The sequence below is a fragment of the Lepidochelys kempii genome, chromosome 7 (genome assembly GCF_965140285.1).
Source record: "Lepidochelys kempii isolate rLepKem1 chromosome 7, rLepKem1.hap1, whole genome shotgun sequence".
In the NCBI taxonomy this organism is placed as follows: domain Eukaryota; kingdom Metazoa; phylum Chordata; order Testudines; family Cheloniidae; genus Lepidochelys; species Lepidochelys kempii.
In genome coordinates this window covers 24,556,444-24,574,126 of record NC_136386.1, presented here as the reverse complement: position 1 = coordinate 24,574,126, position 17,683 = coordinate 24,556,444, and the positions used below count along the sequence as shown (strand labels likewise).

General features: G+C 45.1%; 1 protein-coding gene across 5 annotated transcripts in view; it reads left to right on the top strand.

Annotated features, from left to right (window-relative positions):
- Window positions 1-17,683, top strand: part of IP6K2 (inositol hexakisphosphate kinase 2) — an 80,238-nt gene that overhangs the window by 30,563 nt on the left and 31,992 nt on the right. The window contains exon 2 of one of the 5 annotated variants that reach the window (XM_073351433.2): window positions 3,450-3,505. The exons of 1 other annotated variant lie outside the window; for it this stretch is intronic. The gene's annotated coding sequence lies outside the window, so the exon portion shown is untranslated. Of the gene's footprint in view, window positions 1-3,449; window positions 3,506-13,047; window positions 13,071-16,139; window positions 16,239-17,683 lie in introns of those variants that run through there. 3 more of the 5 variants (XM_073351432.2, XM_073351430.2, XM_073351431.2) reach the window with 3 other exon arrangements.

Sequence of the window (17,683 nt, the reverse complement as noted above, 5' to 3'; positions counted from 1 at the left end):
AATTGCCCTGCAAGCGACAGTTGGGGGCATAGCACTCTCGCCTGTATTCTGGGATGGCTGTAGCCATCACTGAGCACTGCCGTGCCTGTCTCTGCAGGTTAATAGAGATTATTAATAATACTCCTTTATCCTCTGTTACTACTTTGCATTGAGAAGCTCCATGTGGTTTACAAACGTGAAAGAATTAAGCCTCTTGACTCCGTTATGAGAATGGAGAAACCCAATGTCAGTCCTTCACCACTTGCTCATGTAAGGATCTGTGCACATGCCAGCTGCTTTGCCCATCCCGTGCTGTCATGACCCCGTTTCTCGCATGGACTCAACTGCTGTGGCTGGCGGGATTTTCGTGGGCTTTCTAGTTAACCTTGGCCCAGCTGCAGTGAAGGCAGTTTGGTTTAATAATCTCTACACAAATTGCTCAGAGGAGGGATGCTTGCTGCAGCTCTGGGAATTGTGAAGAGAAATCCTCATGACTGATATTGGAATTCCCTGCATAGCTTTAGTGCCACTACAATAAAACAGATAATTAGTCATATGATTGTTCTTGCTGATAGATTCAGTCTAACAAGAAGGTCAGCTGCACTTGCTCTCGCAATGGGGGCTGTGTGTACGTGTGTGCGCACATGTGCTTGCTTGTCCTATTTTAATCAGGAGCAGAATATCTTCTCATAGGTCAGTGATGGCTGCTAGCAGCACCATCCCCACTCTGGGTTTTCGACTTAAAGAGAAAATAAACAGATTGCAGTAATTGGAAGGCCTTTGACTATTCATTGTTGCCACTTTGGCCTCAGTAATTTAGGAGGAATCAGTTGAGAGCTTGGTAATAAACAATGGGTCAGATCCTCAACTGGTGTAAATTGGCATAGCTCTGTTGAATTCAGTGTAGCTATCCCAATTTACACCAGCTGAGGATCTGGCCCTGATGATTGAATCCTGAATTTGGCTTTTGCTGAGCCCTAAACTAATATGTGCTTTCATTCTGTATGTATATATAACCCTCACCTTCCTTCCTTCCTTTTCCTCCGGGCTGCCCTATTGAGCCTCCCCTGGCAGTGGCCTTGTGCATCTCATTTCCCCCCTGTGGATGTGCGAGCAATGCATTTTTTGGCTCATAGCTTCCAACCTGTTCTCCGTGCATCCTGCTGACATGACAATGGAACTTTGAAGCCATCATGAGCTTATTTTCTACCGCTCAGACCCTTCGACTCCCTAACGTTTCAAACACCTTGATTTTTGGTAGGCCCCTCAGGGTATGTCTATGCTGCAATTAGACACCCTTGGCTGGCCCAGGCCAGCTGATTCAGGCTCAGGCTAAGGGGCTATTTAATTATGGTGTCGATGTTTGGGGTCAGGATGGAGTCTGGGTTCTAGGAACGTGCAAGGTGGGAGGGTCCTAGAGTCTGGGCTCCATTCTGACCCCAAACATCTACACCACAGATAAACAGCCCCTTACCTGCAAGCCTGAGTCAGCTGGCACACGCCAGCTGCTAGTTTTTAACTGAACTGTAGACATATGCTAAGTGCATAGGCACCGCAGTGATGGGTGGTTAGGAATACGTAGACAGAAAGACATCACTTTTCTGCTATGAACATGGAACATTCCATTTTTATAGTGATGTGGGAGGTTGGAAGTCAATAAAGATGTACCAGAACCTACTTTGGGGAAAGTTGGCTTTATACGACCTTTACACCTCTGGGATTCTGGAACCCAATTCAAGCCCCATCATAAGCTAGAGCAGCTCTGGGTTTGCTCTAATTTACACCCTCTCTGAGGGATCTCATCTAGCAGCCCAGGAGAGCCAGACTGTAGAGGTGCCCTACTATAGTGCACCCTTTCCTCCTTAATACAATCTTGAGCTCAAGGGGAGGATTGGTGTAGGGCCTTGATGCTGGCTCTGTGCCACAGGGGGAATCCCACTGTACCAGGGGCAGTCAGGTGAGAAGATTTAGCTGCTAAAACCCAGAATCAAGTCACTATTTCCCAATTCCTATTGTTCTCTCTGTACACAGTTCTGTAGCTGCAGTTAGAGCAGGGTGTGGCTGGGAGAGGGAGAGCAAAGGAATAAAACTCATACCAGCTCAAAATGAAAAGCAGTCCCAAAGGGATCTGTAGGGTTACATAACTGAGTGTAACAGCATTACGGTAACCAGCGAGGAATTCTAAACTCTGTCAGATTAATGGGCATCCAGTGGGCCTGCAATGAAGATCCACTGGCTGTCCTGACTCTGATTCGGAAATTGTATCCATTACACTTTGTGAGCTGTGCCAGAGCCCTCCTAACATGAGGAATGGGGGCTTTAGTTAGTGACTGACAGGATTCCCAGGCATGTAGACAAGGCACTTGATGAAAATATACACCCAGCATTCCATACTGATTAGGGATGTCTGTGGAAACCTACTGACCTTGGGGAGTTCTCTTTGCCTCCAGCACCAAACGGGCCCCAAAATACCAATATGTAACATCTTCCCAAAGGGGCAAAATGTAATCCCTTTCCACTTGGCTGTGCTTGCTGTCTCACAACCAAAACAATCCTTACATGTGTCCAGTGAGTTAGAATATACATTGCCATGGCCCAATAGTCAGAATCTGTCACTAACCTATGTTTTACTGGCTGAGGTTGTGTAACCCGACATGTAACCTCCTCTCCTACAAAGCCCGTGTTCCTGAGCTATTGTGTTCCTCTTTCACTCACTACAGTTGTTATTCCATAGTGTATTGCATATTAATAACAATAATTAGTACTTTCTACAGAAATCCTCCTTCTTCCAGGATCTCAAAGCACTTTGCAAACCTCACAATCGCCCTGTGAAGGAGGTCCCATTACCTTCCTTTTAAAGAGAACAAACAAAGGCTTGGAGAGGTTAGCTAACTTGCCCAGTGTCTCACAGCAAAGCAATTGTAATATTTGTGAAATTACAGTTTTCCTGACTCCTAGTCCCTTGCTCTCACCACTGGACAGCAGTACCTCCTTCTTCTGTGTATTGGCATTATCAAGATATTCTTTGTTTGTTCCTACATCTATTCCATGTGTTCCTCTCCTGTGGCAGATGTAGCATATTTAATATCTGGAAAGAGAATCCTACTCATTCTAGTCCCTATCAATCCTTGCCAGATGATGCATGGAGCAGCCACAATGCTAATCCGCTTGCTTAACCATTTAGGCCTGGATGGGAAAGTGCCACCAAGGTGGTCAGCCAGGGTGAATATCCCAAAGGAAAGGGATGGGGCTTTGCAAAAGTACAGGTGCACACGTCCCCCTAGCTATTGGCAAAAGCAGAACATTAAAACAGAGCATACCCCACGGGGGCAGAGAGGGGTTTGGGGAAAGTAACTAGCCTTGTACCATGAGTTGATGGCACCAGCAATCATACAGCAATTTCTGGTGGCCTGTACATCCACATTCTACCTTGGGAAGAGAATACCCACATTTCCATTTCTTCATCCCAGATACACAAGAAGATGATGTCCTGCAAAACAAATGAGGAACTTGCACTTGCTGGCAGGTCAGTATTGAGAATTATTCATCCCTGTCTCCTCTCTTTAAATAGCACTGACATCCTCAGATGATCAGTGGGGAGTGGTCTACTTTGATGGAAGTCCAAGCTTTCCACAAGCAAGTGGAAGGGCTTCCTGAGTCAACCTGCCCTTTTTCATTCATTAGTGTCTGGCAGAGCTTTTCCATTAAAATTGGACGGGGAGAGGGAACCAAAAAACCTAAACCCTGCAAAGGTAAAATAAATGCGGTAGCTATTGTGATGTCAAAATGCTGCAGTCATATGCTTTCCCTGGTGGCTGAATCAAGGATCAGCATTATTGGTGGCCAGTCTGGAGGGAACTAGAAACAGCAGAGGACAAGATAAAAAAACTAGGAGGAAAAACCTGTCCAGAGGGAAGAGAGAGGAGGCTCTGTCCATAGAAGACACAACAGCAGGTTGACAGAGCCCATCTGCAACAAAGAGTACAGAGTGATCTAGTTAGTAACTGCGGGGAGAGCTGGGTCTGTGCATGCTGGAATGTCTCTTTCACTGGTTCTGAACATCAGCGTCACAAACACTTTGTCTGTGGCTGGTTGGCTGCTGAAGGGTTGAGTTAAATAGGGTACAGTATTGTCAAAAAATGTCTATTGTTGTGAATGGGAGTTACATTTAATTTCTATAAACAGAGACCACATGCTGCATCAGGGAAGATGTAACATACATATCTCAACACAAATGGGTTGTGTACTTGTCTTTGCAAGTGAGTTGTCATGAACGAAGATAAATGTCCTGTGGGACCAAAACTCTTCTGTAATGTGTGCAACTTGTGCAATTTTAGCTCCTTCCACATTTTTGCAGGGATATATTTCTCATTTATTTTATTTATTGGATCAAAATCTTACAACCCTTAAATTGGCTTAACGGGGAATGGAAAGGTTTTCAGTGGAATCCAGGACTTCACGATTGGTGAACCTGAAATGATTCTGGGAGTCTGATAAACAGACAAATGTTCAAATGCTGCTGGTGGTCCAAATCATTTGAACTTTTATTGATCTGGAAAATGGGCTGAAAAACTTGCAAGAAATGTCTCTCTCATCAGATTTCTTGCTGGATGAACTGTTCTGCAGGAACAGCCTCACTCTTGGGATTTTGGTGCATCCGCTTCAGGACGAAACCAGGATGTGCCATGAAAATGACTCTACCTGGTGCTGCTTTGTGACCAGGAATAGCATTGATTGGCCCTGTCTTGAAGAGCTTATAGTCAGTGTCTCTGTGTTTGTACACTGCCTAGCACAATGGTTGTTCCTTATCCACTACTGTAATAAATGTAAGACTAATAATGCCTCATATGGCCTGATGGTTCATTCCAATGAAGAGACATTCACTTAAATTGCTGTCCATGTGTACATGGCCATGCAGCATGGAAGGGCATTCAATATCTTCATAAATGATCTGGAGGATGGTGTGGATTGCACTCTCAGCAAATTTGCGGATGATACTAAACTGGGAGGAGTGGTAGATACGCTGGAGGGGAGGGATAGGATACAGAAGGACCTAGACCAATTGGAAGATTGGGCCAAAAGGAATCTGATGAGGTTCAATAAGGATAAGTGCAGGGTCCTGCACTTAGGACGGAAGAACCCAATGCACAGCTACAGACTAGGGACCGAATGGCTAGGCAGCAGTTCTGCGGAAAAGGACCTAGGGGTGACAGTGGACGAGAAGCTGGATATGAGTCAGCAGGGTGCCCTTGTTGCCAAGAAGGCCAATGGCATTTTGGGATGTATAAGTAGGGGCATAGCGAGCAGATCGAGGGACGTGATCGTTCCCCTCTATTCGACATTGGTGAGGCCTCATCTGGAGTACTGTGTCCAGTTTTGGGCCCCACACTTCAAGAAGGATGTGGATAAATTGGAGAGAGTCCAGCGAAGGGCAACAAAAATGATTAGGGGACTGGAACACATGAGTTATGAGGAGAGGCTGAGGGAGCTGGGATTGTTTAGCCTGCAGAAGAGAAGAATGAGGGGGGATTTGATAGCTGCTTTCAACTACCTGAAAGGGGGTTCCAAAGAGGATGGCTCTAGACTGTTCTCAATGGTAGCAGATGACAGAACGAGGAGTAATGGTCTCAAGTTGCAGTGGGGGAGGTTTAGATTGGATATTAGGAAAAACTTTTTCACTAAGAGGGTGGTGAAACACTGGAATGCGTTACCTAGGGAGGTGGTAGAATCTCCTTCCTTAGAGGTTTTTAAGGTCAGGCTTGACAAAGCCCTGGCTGGGATGATTTAACTGGGAATTGGTCCTGCTTTGAGCAGGGGGTTGGACTAGATGACCTTCTGGGGTCCCTTCCAACCCTGATATTCTATGATTCTATGATTCTAAGGGGTAAACCTGAAAAGGCCTGCATTCTGCCTCTCAAAAATCTGTGTGCTCCACCAGATTTCAGGCTATCTGCCTTCTGAAAAGACAGCAAGTTTTGGTCCCTGGGTTTTATATATTTATATTTGTCTTCAATGGGACTGTCTGGGATAATCTCGTGGCAGTGCAGTGGAAAACACAGATGGAGTCACAAGATCACTCCTGGATGGAAGGTGCTGGAGCGGGAGTGTATTCAAAGCCTAGACAGGGAGTGAGCCTCTGCTTTCCAGAGGTTCTTTCAGCCCACTGAAGAAGCCAGGTTGATGCTGAGCTCTGGAGGAAGCAAAGTCCAGACCAGCCCTGCTGGGTTGGAGAATCTCCAAAACATGGAGCTTTGAAGGGCGTTTGGAGGATCATTATAGGCGGAGCTTGCGGTGTCCTTTATGGCTCCTATGTCTGTAAACCTGCAAAGGAAACGAAGCATGTTTGCAGAGGTGGTACTGCTCAGGTCTGTTAGTGAGAGAGACAGAGCGTGCTTTTTAGCCCATCATAAGAGTAAATCCAACACTGGGTGGAACACTCATTCTTCTGTTATTAAAGAGCAGGTAAACGGTGCTGAACTGACAGCCCTGAAAAATTAAGTCTTCTAGGCCATGGAGCAGACACAGTGCAGGCAACAGAAGGGGAAGGTAAGTTTTCCCCATTCTGCCACCTGCAGATCTCCACCAGAGGGAGCCTCTTCAGGGCAAGAGGAGAGTATAGTTGTCAAGTTCGGAATGAACCAGGCCTTCTTGTCGGGAACCTTCACTATGAAAAGTGGGAAAAGCTGAAAACTCAAAAATCAAAATCAAGAAGCAAAGTCCTAGTGAGCCAGGAAGCACGCTCAGGGGTGTGCTGCAGCGGAGGTGTGAGGAGCAACAACAGGAAGCTCAGCCTGGTTGCTCTTTCCTGCTTCAACAAAGCCGTAGATGCTGTTCTGTTAACTCTTTCTCATTTCACTAAGCAAAAGCACCAAGCCGAGAGGAATGAACAAAGCTGTTCCCAAGAGGAAACAATAAATTTGTAGATTTTCTAGTTTTTTTCCCCTATTATTATGTATTCATTTATTACACTGTGGAGGAGAGTTGTGACTTCCCAGCTCTGTTCAGGCTGCAACAATGGTGCTTGCTGGGTTGGGAACATCTGCCCACTGGTAGCTGGACTGACCCCCACATTAACAGGGTACCAGCCTAACACCCTGTATAGGAATGTTGAGCTCTTCTGTTCAGTCATCCTAGGCTTGGATGCTAAAACACTGTTAACATTTGGGGTAATTACTGCTGATCATTGCCGACAAGTGAGTGGAGTTAGCTACAGCCAGGGTACAAGGGGAGCAGGGCATGTCTCTTTGGATCAGAGGAGGAAGCTTAGATTTAGATTTTGTTAGTAGTTTTGATTTACCAATAAAGCCAAATCCCAGGAAGAGGGTGAGTTTGGACACTAAACGCAAGGTCTGTTGAAGCTGGGCTAGGGATTCAGACAAAACAGCTAGTAGATGGTAACTATTATAGAGGAAGTCGGAAGCCACCCCTCTGTTAGGTTGTCTAACACTTTACATTATAAAAGATTCTTGCAGCCTTTTTTAGAGAAGCTCCTGTCACAGTTCAGGGCAACTGCACCTGTATTTCCCCACAGTGGCCCAGCAAGGGCACCCACTCTTTGGCTTCCGGCTTCCCTGACTGTCACCTCTTGAGTGGATGTTTGCGTCTCTCTCTCCCTTCGTGACTGGAGTATCTCCAGGCTGAACAGTTCCCTGCCTTCCCTGTGTATTTCCCAGCAAAAGACAGACTGCCTATGCAGATCTGCTTGCTTTCTCCTCAGACATTAATAACTGCCAACAGTTAAGCTGCCACACAGCTCTTTCCAGGAATGCTTATTTAGTCTTAAGGTGTAGCCTGATCTATAGATTATGAATAAAAAATCCGTTATCACTTTGAGGGCTGACAGGTTCTTGTTCCAAGCTCAGGCCTAGTATTATTAAAATTATTATATAGTTGTGAACCCCGATGTGCACAGGTGCAACACACACATACTATAGGAACACTTTTATATTTACAGATAAATAATTTATTAATACATTTAGCAAAGTCACACACATACTCTAACTCAGTAAGGTAGATAGAGATAATACAGAAAGTACATCCGAACATTCATACTCACACCATCCCTTGCGGAACAAATTGAAATGTTAGCCATCATCTTCCTCATCACTGTCACCTTCCTCATCTTCACCAGTGACCATCATCCTGGGCCCTCCCAAGGGCTACATCTCTTTCCTACTGCCCCCAGGCTGGGATGCCACTTTTATAATATGTTACGCTGACGTTACCATGTCGAATGCATATTCAGTAGTGGTTTCTCCTCTCTTTCTTAGTAGTATTTCTTCCCCTTACCAATGTCCTTCTATAGGTTAATGTATTTATGATTTCACCCCATTATCATTTACGTCAATTCGTTGCCATGGCACTCTTGCGGTCGGATGTTCCTTCCAAAAACTTCCAGAAGCTGGTGTTAGTTCATGCTCTGTGGTTGACTGATGTCATTATGGACAAAATTCCTTCCTACACTCTACTTCCAGTTTCCCAAAACTTATGATTTACCTAAGTTTATCTATGCCAAAGTTCGTAGGCCTCAAGTCTCATGCTAACTGCTGAAGCCAATGTCTTGCAGGATACAAGCCTGTAGGTTCCTTGCATTACTGCTGAATATAATAAAGCAGAATATAATGTAAAGCAGAGAATAGAATAGAGGCAAGCAAACCCACTGGACTACAAAGGTAAAAGCATTACAGAGAAACATCAAAAACAATATAAGAACCTATATGCATGCTAATAAGCTTACCAGAGATCACCCCAATTCCAACATGGGCTCTGGGAGGTGATTGGTCCTTCAAATCCCACAAAGGGGTCTCTTCTGTGATCACAAGTTCATAACAGCCTTAGCTCAGAACTAACACACTCAGGAAAAGTTTAGTCAATCCTTTGTATAGGTCAGGAGTCTCCGATCTGGAATCTTCAGGAGCTAGGTGAGTAGACAAGGTTTTTTTCCCCTCCAGGGTGTAGTTTCAAGAGGCTTCCCAACTACTTTACATGTATTGTCCCAAACAGTTCTCTGAAGTTTCTAACATTTCCCCAAGGTTTACATTAGTCAGTCTCCTGGAAAAATTACATTCAATCCTACAACAGTACACAAACACTTGCATTTTTAATACAGTGGACCCCAATGATATTAAAGTTAATTCAATAATGTTTAACTTAATTCAGTAAGTTTTATCCAAGATATTGCAGGAAATTGCCTTCTGTCAACACCTCCATTGTTTGCCATGGGCCAGATAGGTGCTTTTTTTTTCTCCTACCAAATTCTCTTTCAATCAAATCTGAACAGAAACTTCTGAAAATCACTATTTCCCTTCTGTTGCTTGTGTTGGCAGTAAAATGTTGGCAGCATGCATTCTAATCTAAGGGCTTGTGTACCTGGGGAAACTGAATGGCAGAATTATAGCAGCATAATTACACCACTGTAGTTACACCAGTATAACTGTCCATATAAATATTGTATTTTGGAATAAAAATGATTTTATTTCACTCTAATTATTTTGCTTTGGAAGTCAGTTTCCTCATGTGGACAAAATCCTAAGATTGAGCGCATGCACTGGCCCAAGCAGCAGCGCACCTGGTACTGGGACCCCTAGGAGCAGATAGCTTCCTTCAAGTAGAGAGAACCAGATCAGGTTCCCCTTGCCTACCAGCATGTGTCCCATCCTCCCCTCTCCCCGGGACACCACATGCGGAAGGAGCTCCCCTTACACTAGGGGGTGGGGAGCGGGACAACAAGCACCAGGCTGGGCTCCCCATGACCACCCTTTCCACCCGGTATAATAGTCTTCTTCTGCTGCCCAGCTAATGTAGCTAGTCTTGTTCAAGTTGTGCTGAAGGTTCAGGGTTCACGCCCTACTAGTTGATGCAGGCTGGGGAGTTGCTACAGTTGCAATAACAGAATTTGTTTTTATCTTTTTAGTTTAAGAAAAATGCCCTAGGAAATTCCATAAAACAAACAAAAACCCTATGTTAAAAGAATGTTATTTAATGAGGCAAGGATCCTGGGGCAGAAATAGTGTGCAATCATGGAGCTGAAGACTACCCTTGTACAGAGGGGGGTTGAATTAAGATGCATGAGACACTTAATTCTGACATTTCCTAACTTTGGTGTGTGCTTGACTTTGCAATCTAAATAATGTTCTTTTAACACATTTTTATATGTAATTATTCTTCATATTATAGTAGCACCTTGGGCCAACACTGTGACAGGCATTGTACAAACACTCAGTAAGAGAAAATCCCTCCCTTAAAAAGCTTGCGTCATAAATAGACAAAATTTGGAGAAAGGAAGTTGTATTCTCCCCATTTTACAGATGGGGAACTGAGGCACACAAAGACTTTCACATATGAGCAGGCTGGGTTGGTGTCATGGGCTGGCTGGTCCTTCAGGCAATCTGGGCTCAGCCTTCCTATGCCTTAGCAGCTATCCAATGGAAGTTGGTCCAGTAAAAGAGATCACCTCATCCACCTTGTCTCTTTAGAAGCTATCCCTCAGCCTCAGTCTTGAGCTGGCAACATAAGGGCTAATTAGTTACCCTATTTTGGTATAAGGGGACTTAATTAGAAAGAATGATCCCAAGTCTGGTGGTGAAGCAGGGAGTGTGCTACTTAAATAGAGCTGGGAACTCAGCAGATAAAGGAAAACTCTGGCTGGAGGAATAAGGAGCCATGCTCTCTGGGAAGAGCTTGAGGAAGTCAGGCTGAGTCATCCACTGGAGTAGAGTAAGATCAAGTGGAAGGGAAGCCCTGAGATAGGGCCTAAAAGGAATAAGGAGATCCTCCAGCAGAGTCCCTGGTGAAGGGAAATAGTAGGGGAATCCAGCTGGGGAAGAAGCAAGATAAGAGAAACTCTGCAGGTCCAGGAGAAGGGGCCACGAAGCAAAGAACTTTAGTGGCGTCTGAGAGCAGTAGAAGATCTATTAGTTTGGGCATTTGATTTAGACGTTAAACTGGATCTTTTGTTACTCTGGAAGGAGAGTGAACTGTTAACCTGATTTGGCTGGAAGGCTGAGCCACAGAAAACCCAGGAAGGGAGTCAGGGGAAGACACCAGCAGGGACTGGCTATCACAGCCAAGGAAGTGGCCACCAGGACAGGGAGGGGTACAAAAGGTGAAGTTCCCTGCAATGCTGCATCCAGGCATGAGGAGGCACCCTAAAACTGAGGACATTTCCTCTTACAGCTTGATATTAATTAGTGAGCAAGAGAACCAAGGCTCCATAGTTCAGTACTCTGCTCAGTCAGCCAGTCTTTCTATAACCGCCTTCAAAAGCGGTGTAGACTTGAGGCCTCCAAGCTTTTCTGGATCATAGCTGACAAAATAAACTCTTAAATTGCACATTATGGATTTATTAGTGATTCCCTAGATCTGATCGCCACAATTAAAATGAGCTTAGAGTGGAGTACATATTATCCATTAATTACAGCTCCTGGCAGAAATGATTCACCTGTGATTCCTCCATGCCCTACCTCATTAAAATGGCAGCTGTCTGCCCACCCACTTCTGCAGCTTTAGAGAAATCCCAGTAAACAAAGGCCTGATGTGCACCATCCACAACTCATTCATTAGGTTGTCATTGCCCAGGCAGCTGTCTTTGCTTCTGATTTGAAGAGAAATTAGTCTTTCAGTCATTATTCTTTTTCCAGTGGTTTTGTTATAATTATTATTTCATGACTCTGCCAGGGTTGAGAATAGACTTGAGTGCATTTCTACCACACTCCATTCTAAACTGCCTCTTTACAGCACATTAGAGAGACAAGGTAGGTGAGGTAGTATCTTTTTAGTGACCCAACTTCTATTGGTGAAAGACAAGCTTTCGAGCTACACAGAGCTCTTCTTGACAGCATGGCACTGTCAATCTGTCCTGGTGACTAAAACATGTGCTGTGCTCCTTTTGTGTAGTGAATCAAACACAGCCCAATTAACCCTCTCATATCTAAGAAGAATTTGTTTGGAAAACAACACAATGTGCATCAATCCAAGCCCCAGAGAGCAAATCACCATGAATGTTGTGCTAGCCACACCCTGTAGCTAGAATAAGGGTTTTTGGGAGACAGGGAGGATCACATGATTAGGAAAGCACCATAACAACATTGATTTGGTGAGCAGGTCCATGTATTTTATTAAGGCTGCCATCTTGTGTTGCAGAATCTCAGATTTCATTTTAAAAAAGGCTTTAAACCTAAGGTCTGGTCTACACTTAAAGGTTAGGTTGGCAGGGCCAGTGCTTAATTTGTAATGAAAGAGCAATTAGGTGCCACAGCTCAAGCAATTTTTTTATTTTCATAACTGATGCAGCAAGCCCAGAGGTGCCGGGACTATGAACTGCCAAGCAAGCCCAGAGGTGCTGGGGCTCAGCCCTGGCACAAATTAAGCACTGGACATAGCTACAGTGTTTCAGGGTAAATTCACAGCTCTGAGCACCATAACCTAATCCCTGTGGTCCATCAACCTAGCTACTGTTGCTTGGGGAGGTGGAGCTCCTACAATGATGGAAGAGGTTTTACAACAGCATAGCTATTTGCCCTGACTGTGGCAAAAATAACCTTCAGATAGTGAACTGAATCTATCCTCATCTGATAGGTCTTTACTGCTGTATATAAAGGGAGTGGGTTGTAATGCCTTGATTTTATGTGCTATAAGACCCCCCATTAGCATGATGCTGCCTTTTGTTAAAAGAAAAGGAGTACTTGTGGCACCTTAGAGACTAACCAATGTATTTGAGCATAAGCTTTCGTGAGCTACAGCTCACTTGCATCCGATGAAGTGAGCTGTAGCTCACGAAAGCTTATGCTCAAATACATTGGTTAGTCTCTAAGGTGCCACAAGTACTCCTTTTCTTTTTGCGAATGCAGACTAACACGGCTGTTACTCTGAAACCTGCCTTTTGTTGACAGTCTCAGCAGAGAAGCCAAACACTGAATGTGCATGAACTTCCTGTTAGAGGATTTTCCCTTTGGATCATAGATGAGGCACAGTGGGGAAACAAGAAGCTTGCTTTGCAGCTCCCATACTGTATCAGTTCTGTGGGTGAACTGAAGAGTCTTTCGTTTCCACAACTGTCAATCTGGCACTTTTCACCAGCTCTCAAAGAAAAGGTAGGTGTTTGCAGAAGCAAAATATGGTTTGTTTTGTGAGTGTGCCACTCCGAGAAGCAGACACTTTTAAGATTGTCTGGATCAATAAAATGCCTCAGTGCTAATGCTGTGTACAAGGTGCATCTCCCTTGTTTGGGCAAGAAAATCATTTTCCTGGAGCTCTTGCCTTCGTATAGAGCTAAATGTCTTGTATACAATGACAAGAAAGAGCCCAGGGTGAGTGTTCAAAATAAGAATTATGGGGTCACCTGGAGTGCCAAGCTACCAAAGGATCGATCCAGTGGGGTCACATGCAGGGCCAAGTAACTAAGGCACTGATACTGGATCCATGTCTCAAAATGTAACCAAGTCATTAGCTAATGACAGAGCTGAGAGGTGCAAGGGGACTTGGAGAAGGAGGCAGCTGTTTAGAAAAGGAACATGAGAGCAATACAGCAATGAAGGGAAGTGTGGGGACTGAGAGGTGAGACACAATATTGCACCTGCCAAATGAGGCCTGGTGTCAACATCTTAGTACAGTCATAAACTGTATCAGGGAAACTGATCATAGGAAAACTAGATGGGTTATGGCATCTAAGGGACCTCTATACCTGAACTCTGCTCACAAGCATCTACGTAAGAAGGGCAGAGAGAAGTGCAATCAGGAACAAGGTGTGAGGAAACCTAATACTGCCATTAATAATATGATAATATACTCACCCCCCTGGAAGTATAACAATCATCACACATAGGCAATGGGCTCAAAGGGCTGCACTTCTGCATCAACCACCCAGTGACAAGTAAACACAAATCAGTCATGCACTTTGGGGCAATTCCATGATTTCTAGCGCACCCCTGCCCACGTGAACAGTAACTAAAATAGGTTTCAGAGTAACAGCCGTGTTAGTTTGTATTTGCAAAAAGAAAAGGAGTAGTTGTGGCACCTTAGAGACTAACCAATTTATTTGAGCATAAGCTTTCGTGAGCTACAGCATCCGATGAAGTGAGCTGTAGCTCACGAAAGCTTATGCTCAAATAAATTGGTTAGCCTCTAAGGTGCCACAAGTACTCCTTTTCTTTTAGTAACTAAAATATGCACAATTTACTAAAAAAAATGTTGGCCACAATGAGAAACTGCCAATCTAACAAGCTATGGTCATACTCCACAGCCACCCATCCCAGGCAAAGTCCTGAGAGAACAGAATTTATAATAGAATCTTAAAGCATCCAACAAAAGTCACCAGTCTTGGGAAAGCAAATTCCAGAGCCAAGGGCTTCTACTGAAGATAATCTGCTAGTTTCCAAACAGACAACTCTGGAGACTCTTAACAGAAGCCCTTGAGCTAATCTCACTATTGCTGCAACATTAAAAAAAAAGGAGGGGGGATGTATTTGAGGTTAAAAGAACCCAAGGCCTATAATTATTATTTATATCGTGCTGCCTGTGTGGATGGTGCTTTTAAAACAGATACAGCTGAAAGATCCCTCGCCTGTAGACCTCATTTGTGAAGTGACACTGCATATTTCCAAATAGATAGCCACTAAGGAACATTTGCTCTTTGTTGTATGCTTGAGATAGGAATTCACAGGTCAAATGTGGGAGGTGAGATGCGTGCCATTCCATAGCATGCTCCGGCTGGTCACAGCAGTGCCACAGCATCTGATATCTAGGGATGCTATAAAAGGTCTAAGCATTGCTTTTGGTACAGATTTCTTTACTGGGTGCTGTGTGAGACGAACTCACAGTGGTTTTTACCACTTTTAGCATCCTGACCTTTTATGTATTTAAAATTAGCATAAAATGCTAGTTATTTATACCTATGTGGACATGTCTGATCCCATGACTACATTAGGGCTAACAATTAAAAAAAAATCCCAATTAATCATGAGTAAAAAAATAGTTGTGATTCATCACAGTTTTAATCACACTATTAAACAATAAAATACTCATTTAAATTTATTAAAACTATTTTTGGATTTTTTCTGCATTTTCAAATATATTGATTTCAATTACAACACAGAATACAAAATTGGTATTCTATTATTGGTTAATAGTGTGATTAAAACTAATTAGATTTTAAAAATAGTCACAGTTAATCCATTTGTTTTGCATTAATTGCAGGCATTAACTGCGATTAATTGACAGCCCTAAACTAAACAGATGGCAGAGGGAGTCTGTTGCTTACTAAACTGAACTGCAATAATCTTATTATTTTTCGCAAAAAGAAAAGGAGGACTTGTGGCACCTTAGAGACTAACCAATTTATTTGAGCATCAGCTTTCGTGAGCTGTAGCTGTAGAATTGGTTAGTCTCTAAGGTGCCACAAGTCCTCCTTTTCTTTTTGCGAAGACAGACTAACACGGCTGCTACTCTGAAACCTTATTATTTTTATTTGGTTTTTATATTCTTTCCAGGATGGCAGCTCTACTGCCATAGGTTCATTAATGGGGTTGCAGTTGGGCCCCATCGTTGTGACTTCAAAAAGCATTAGGCCTAGGGCACGTTTTACAATAGGGTGATCACCCAGGTTGAGTCACAGTAAGGATCTGAGGAGGGAGAACAGGAATCAATGTTCCCTAAAGGTTTAGGAGGAATGAGATGGGATTTTACCAACATAACAGGAGCAAAAGTGGGACTAGAAAGTAAGATCATCTTTACGTGTTCTGTATGACCCTGTTCCAGCTTCTGCTTCAGCCGGCTGCAGATGGGCTCTCAGAGGGGCGGTGGAGACAGGAACACTTGCACCTGCTGGGGGATTGTAGCACAAAGGCCCAGGGCCCTGTGAGCGTTGTGACAGCGCAGGCTGGAGTGCTGGGTACTGCACCTCACCGTTATGTACAACGTGGGAGCTAGAAGCGGAGCAAGCGAGCGGAAACCAAAGCGGGGGGCTGGCTAGCCACATCCATTGCCCACCGGGGCACGCTGCGGCGGCATCTCCCTGCTAGCCCGCTCAAAGCCCAGCTTCCCCCAGCTCTTCCCCCTCCCCTCGGCTCAGCCAGGTGGCCCTAGCAACAATGCCTCTCGCGGGCACCCAATCAGCGGGCAGCTGCCTCCGCCGAGCCAATGGGACGGCGGGGGACAGAGGGGGGGGGGGCAGGCCGCCGGGGGCTGTCCTCCTCGGCGCCGCCATTTTGGCTTCAGAGAAACAAAAGAGGCGAAGCGGCTGGCCGCGGGGATCTGATACTCAGGTAACCTGTCTCTCCCGCCTCCTTCGGGCCCCACCGATCCTTTCCACCCCCTTTCCGGCAGCTCCCCTCGGCTCCTGTGGTCCTGAGTCTCCCCCCCCCGCCCGCCCGGCTCCTGGGCCCAGCCCCTCCCAGTCGCTACAGCGGTTCGGGCGGCCGCGCCCGACCCGCCCGGACCCGGAGGCGCTGGCGAACCGCTCGGTAGCCTGCGTAAGCGGGGCCGGCCTGTGGAGGTTACGTTCCTCCCATGGGGACCCGGCTCCGAGCCGGGCCAGCTAAGCTAACTGGATCCCTGTCCCCTCCCCCTCCTCCTCCTCGCTTCCCCCTCTCCCGGTCGGGCTGGTCTGGGCTTTTGGGGTCCGGGTCCGCAGAGCCCTGCATCACTGCTGGGGGCCGTCCAGGTCCTGCCTCCCCGTGGGACGCGGAAATCCCCAGTAGGCTTTGTATCCCGCTGCCTAGTTTTCCCCCCCGCTCCGCTCCCGACTTCCCCTCGTGCGGCCGGCGTTGGTGCCGTGCCAGGCATACGCAGAAGCATGGGGCTGCCCCGTCGTTGTGTTTGGCTGATGCACGCACAGGGGTCCCACTTCCACGTCCCTCAAAGAGGTGCTCGTGTGCCTCTGTTTCTTTGCGTGCGGACTGGCTTCATGTTGCACCGGGTTCCACTCAGTTATTGCATTTTTCTCTGTAGGGGCTCGGGAGGAATTTATAACTGTGGGGTGGTGGGAGCACTTCTAGCACCCGAGCATCATGTTCCTTAAGGAGAGCATTTCTCTTCTCTCCCTTTCCTTCTCTCCCAAACAAGTGTTCAGAAATTTGGTGCTAGTTTCTGGATGTCCTCAAATAGTGAGGTAGCCAGAACTTCTGAGGCAACAAAACCAGAGTTTTACAAAGGGTAGTTTTATAGTAAGAGTAAAAGTGGATAGTTTTCCATTCCTTATTCAGTGTTCTTTACCCATTTTAAAACAGTGTTGCTTACCTGCTTAGATAGTGGGGGGAGAAGGGCTGGGTTGTTTTTTTTTTTGGTACGGTATAGTGGATACAAATTAAATTTAGTATTTGCTCCAAAATCACTGAAAATTACAGAAATGGAAATAAGGTAATTACATTTCTTGTATAAGGAAACACTTCTTGATTCAATAAATGTTTGTTAATCATAGTTCCAAAGTACTACACTGCATGCAGTAGAAACCCTGTTCTGCAAATGTTTTGTAAAATCAAGGGCTAATAAAATTGAGTGTGCATGTGATAATGTTCTCAGGCACAGGGACAAAAAGGCATTTTGGATTAAGTGAGGTTTTGTAAAATGTGGTTTCTGTTGTATTAACATTGCTGCCAAAATAAACTCCTGTTGTAGTTGTCCCAAACCATCCTGTTTTGGGCCTTGCATTCTCTAGAAAGAAATAACCTGTTACCTAACACATGTTAAAGTACACCTTTCTTCTCTAGTG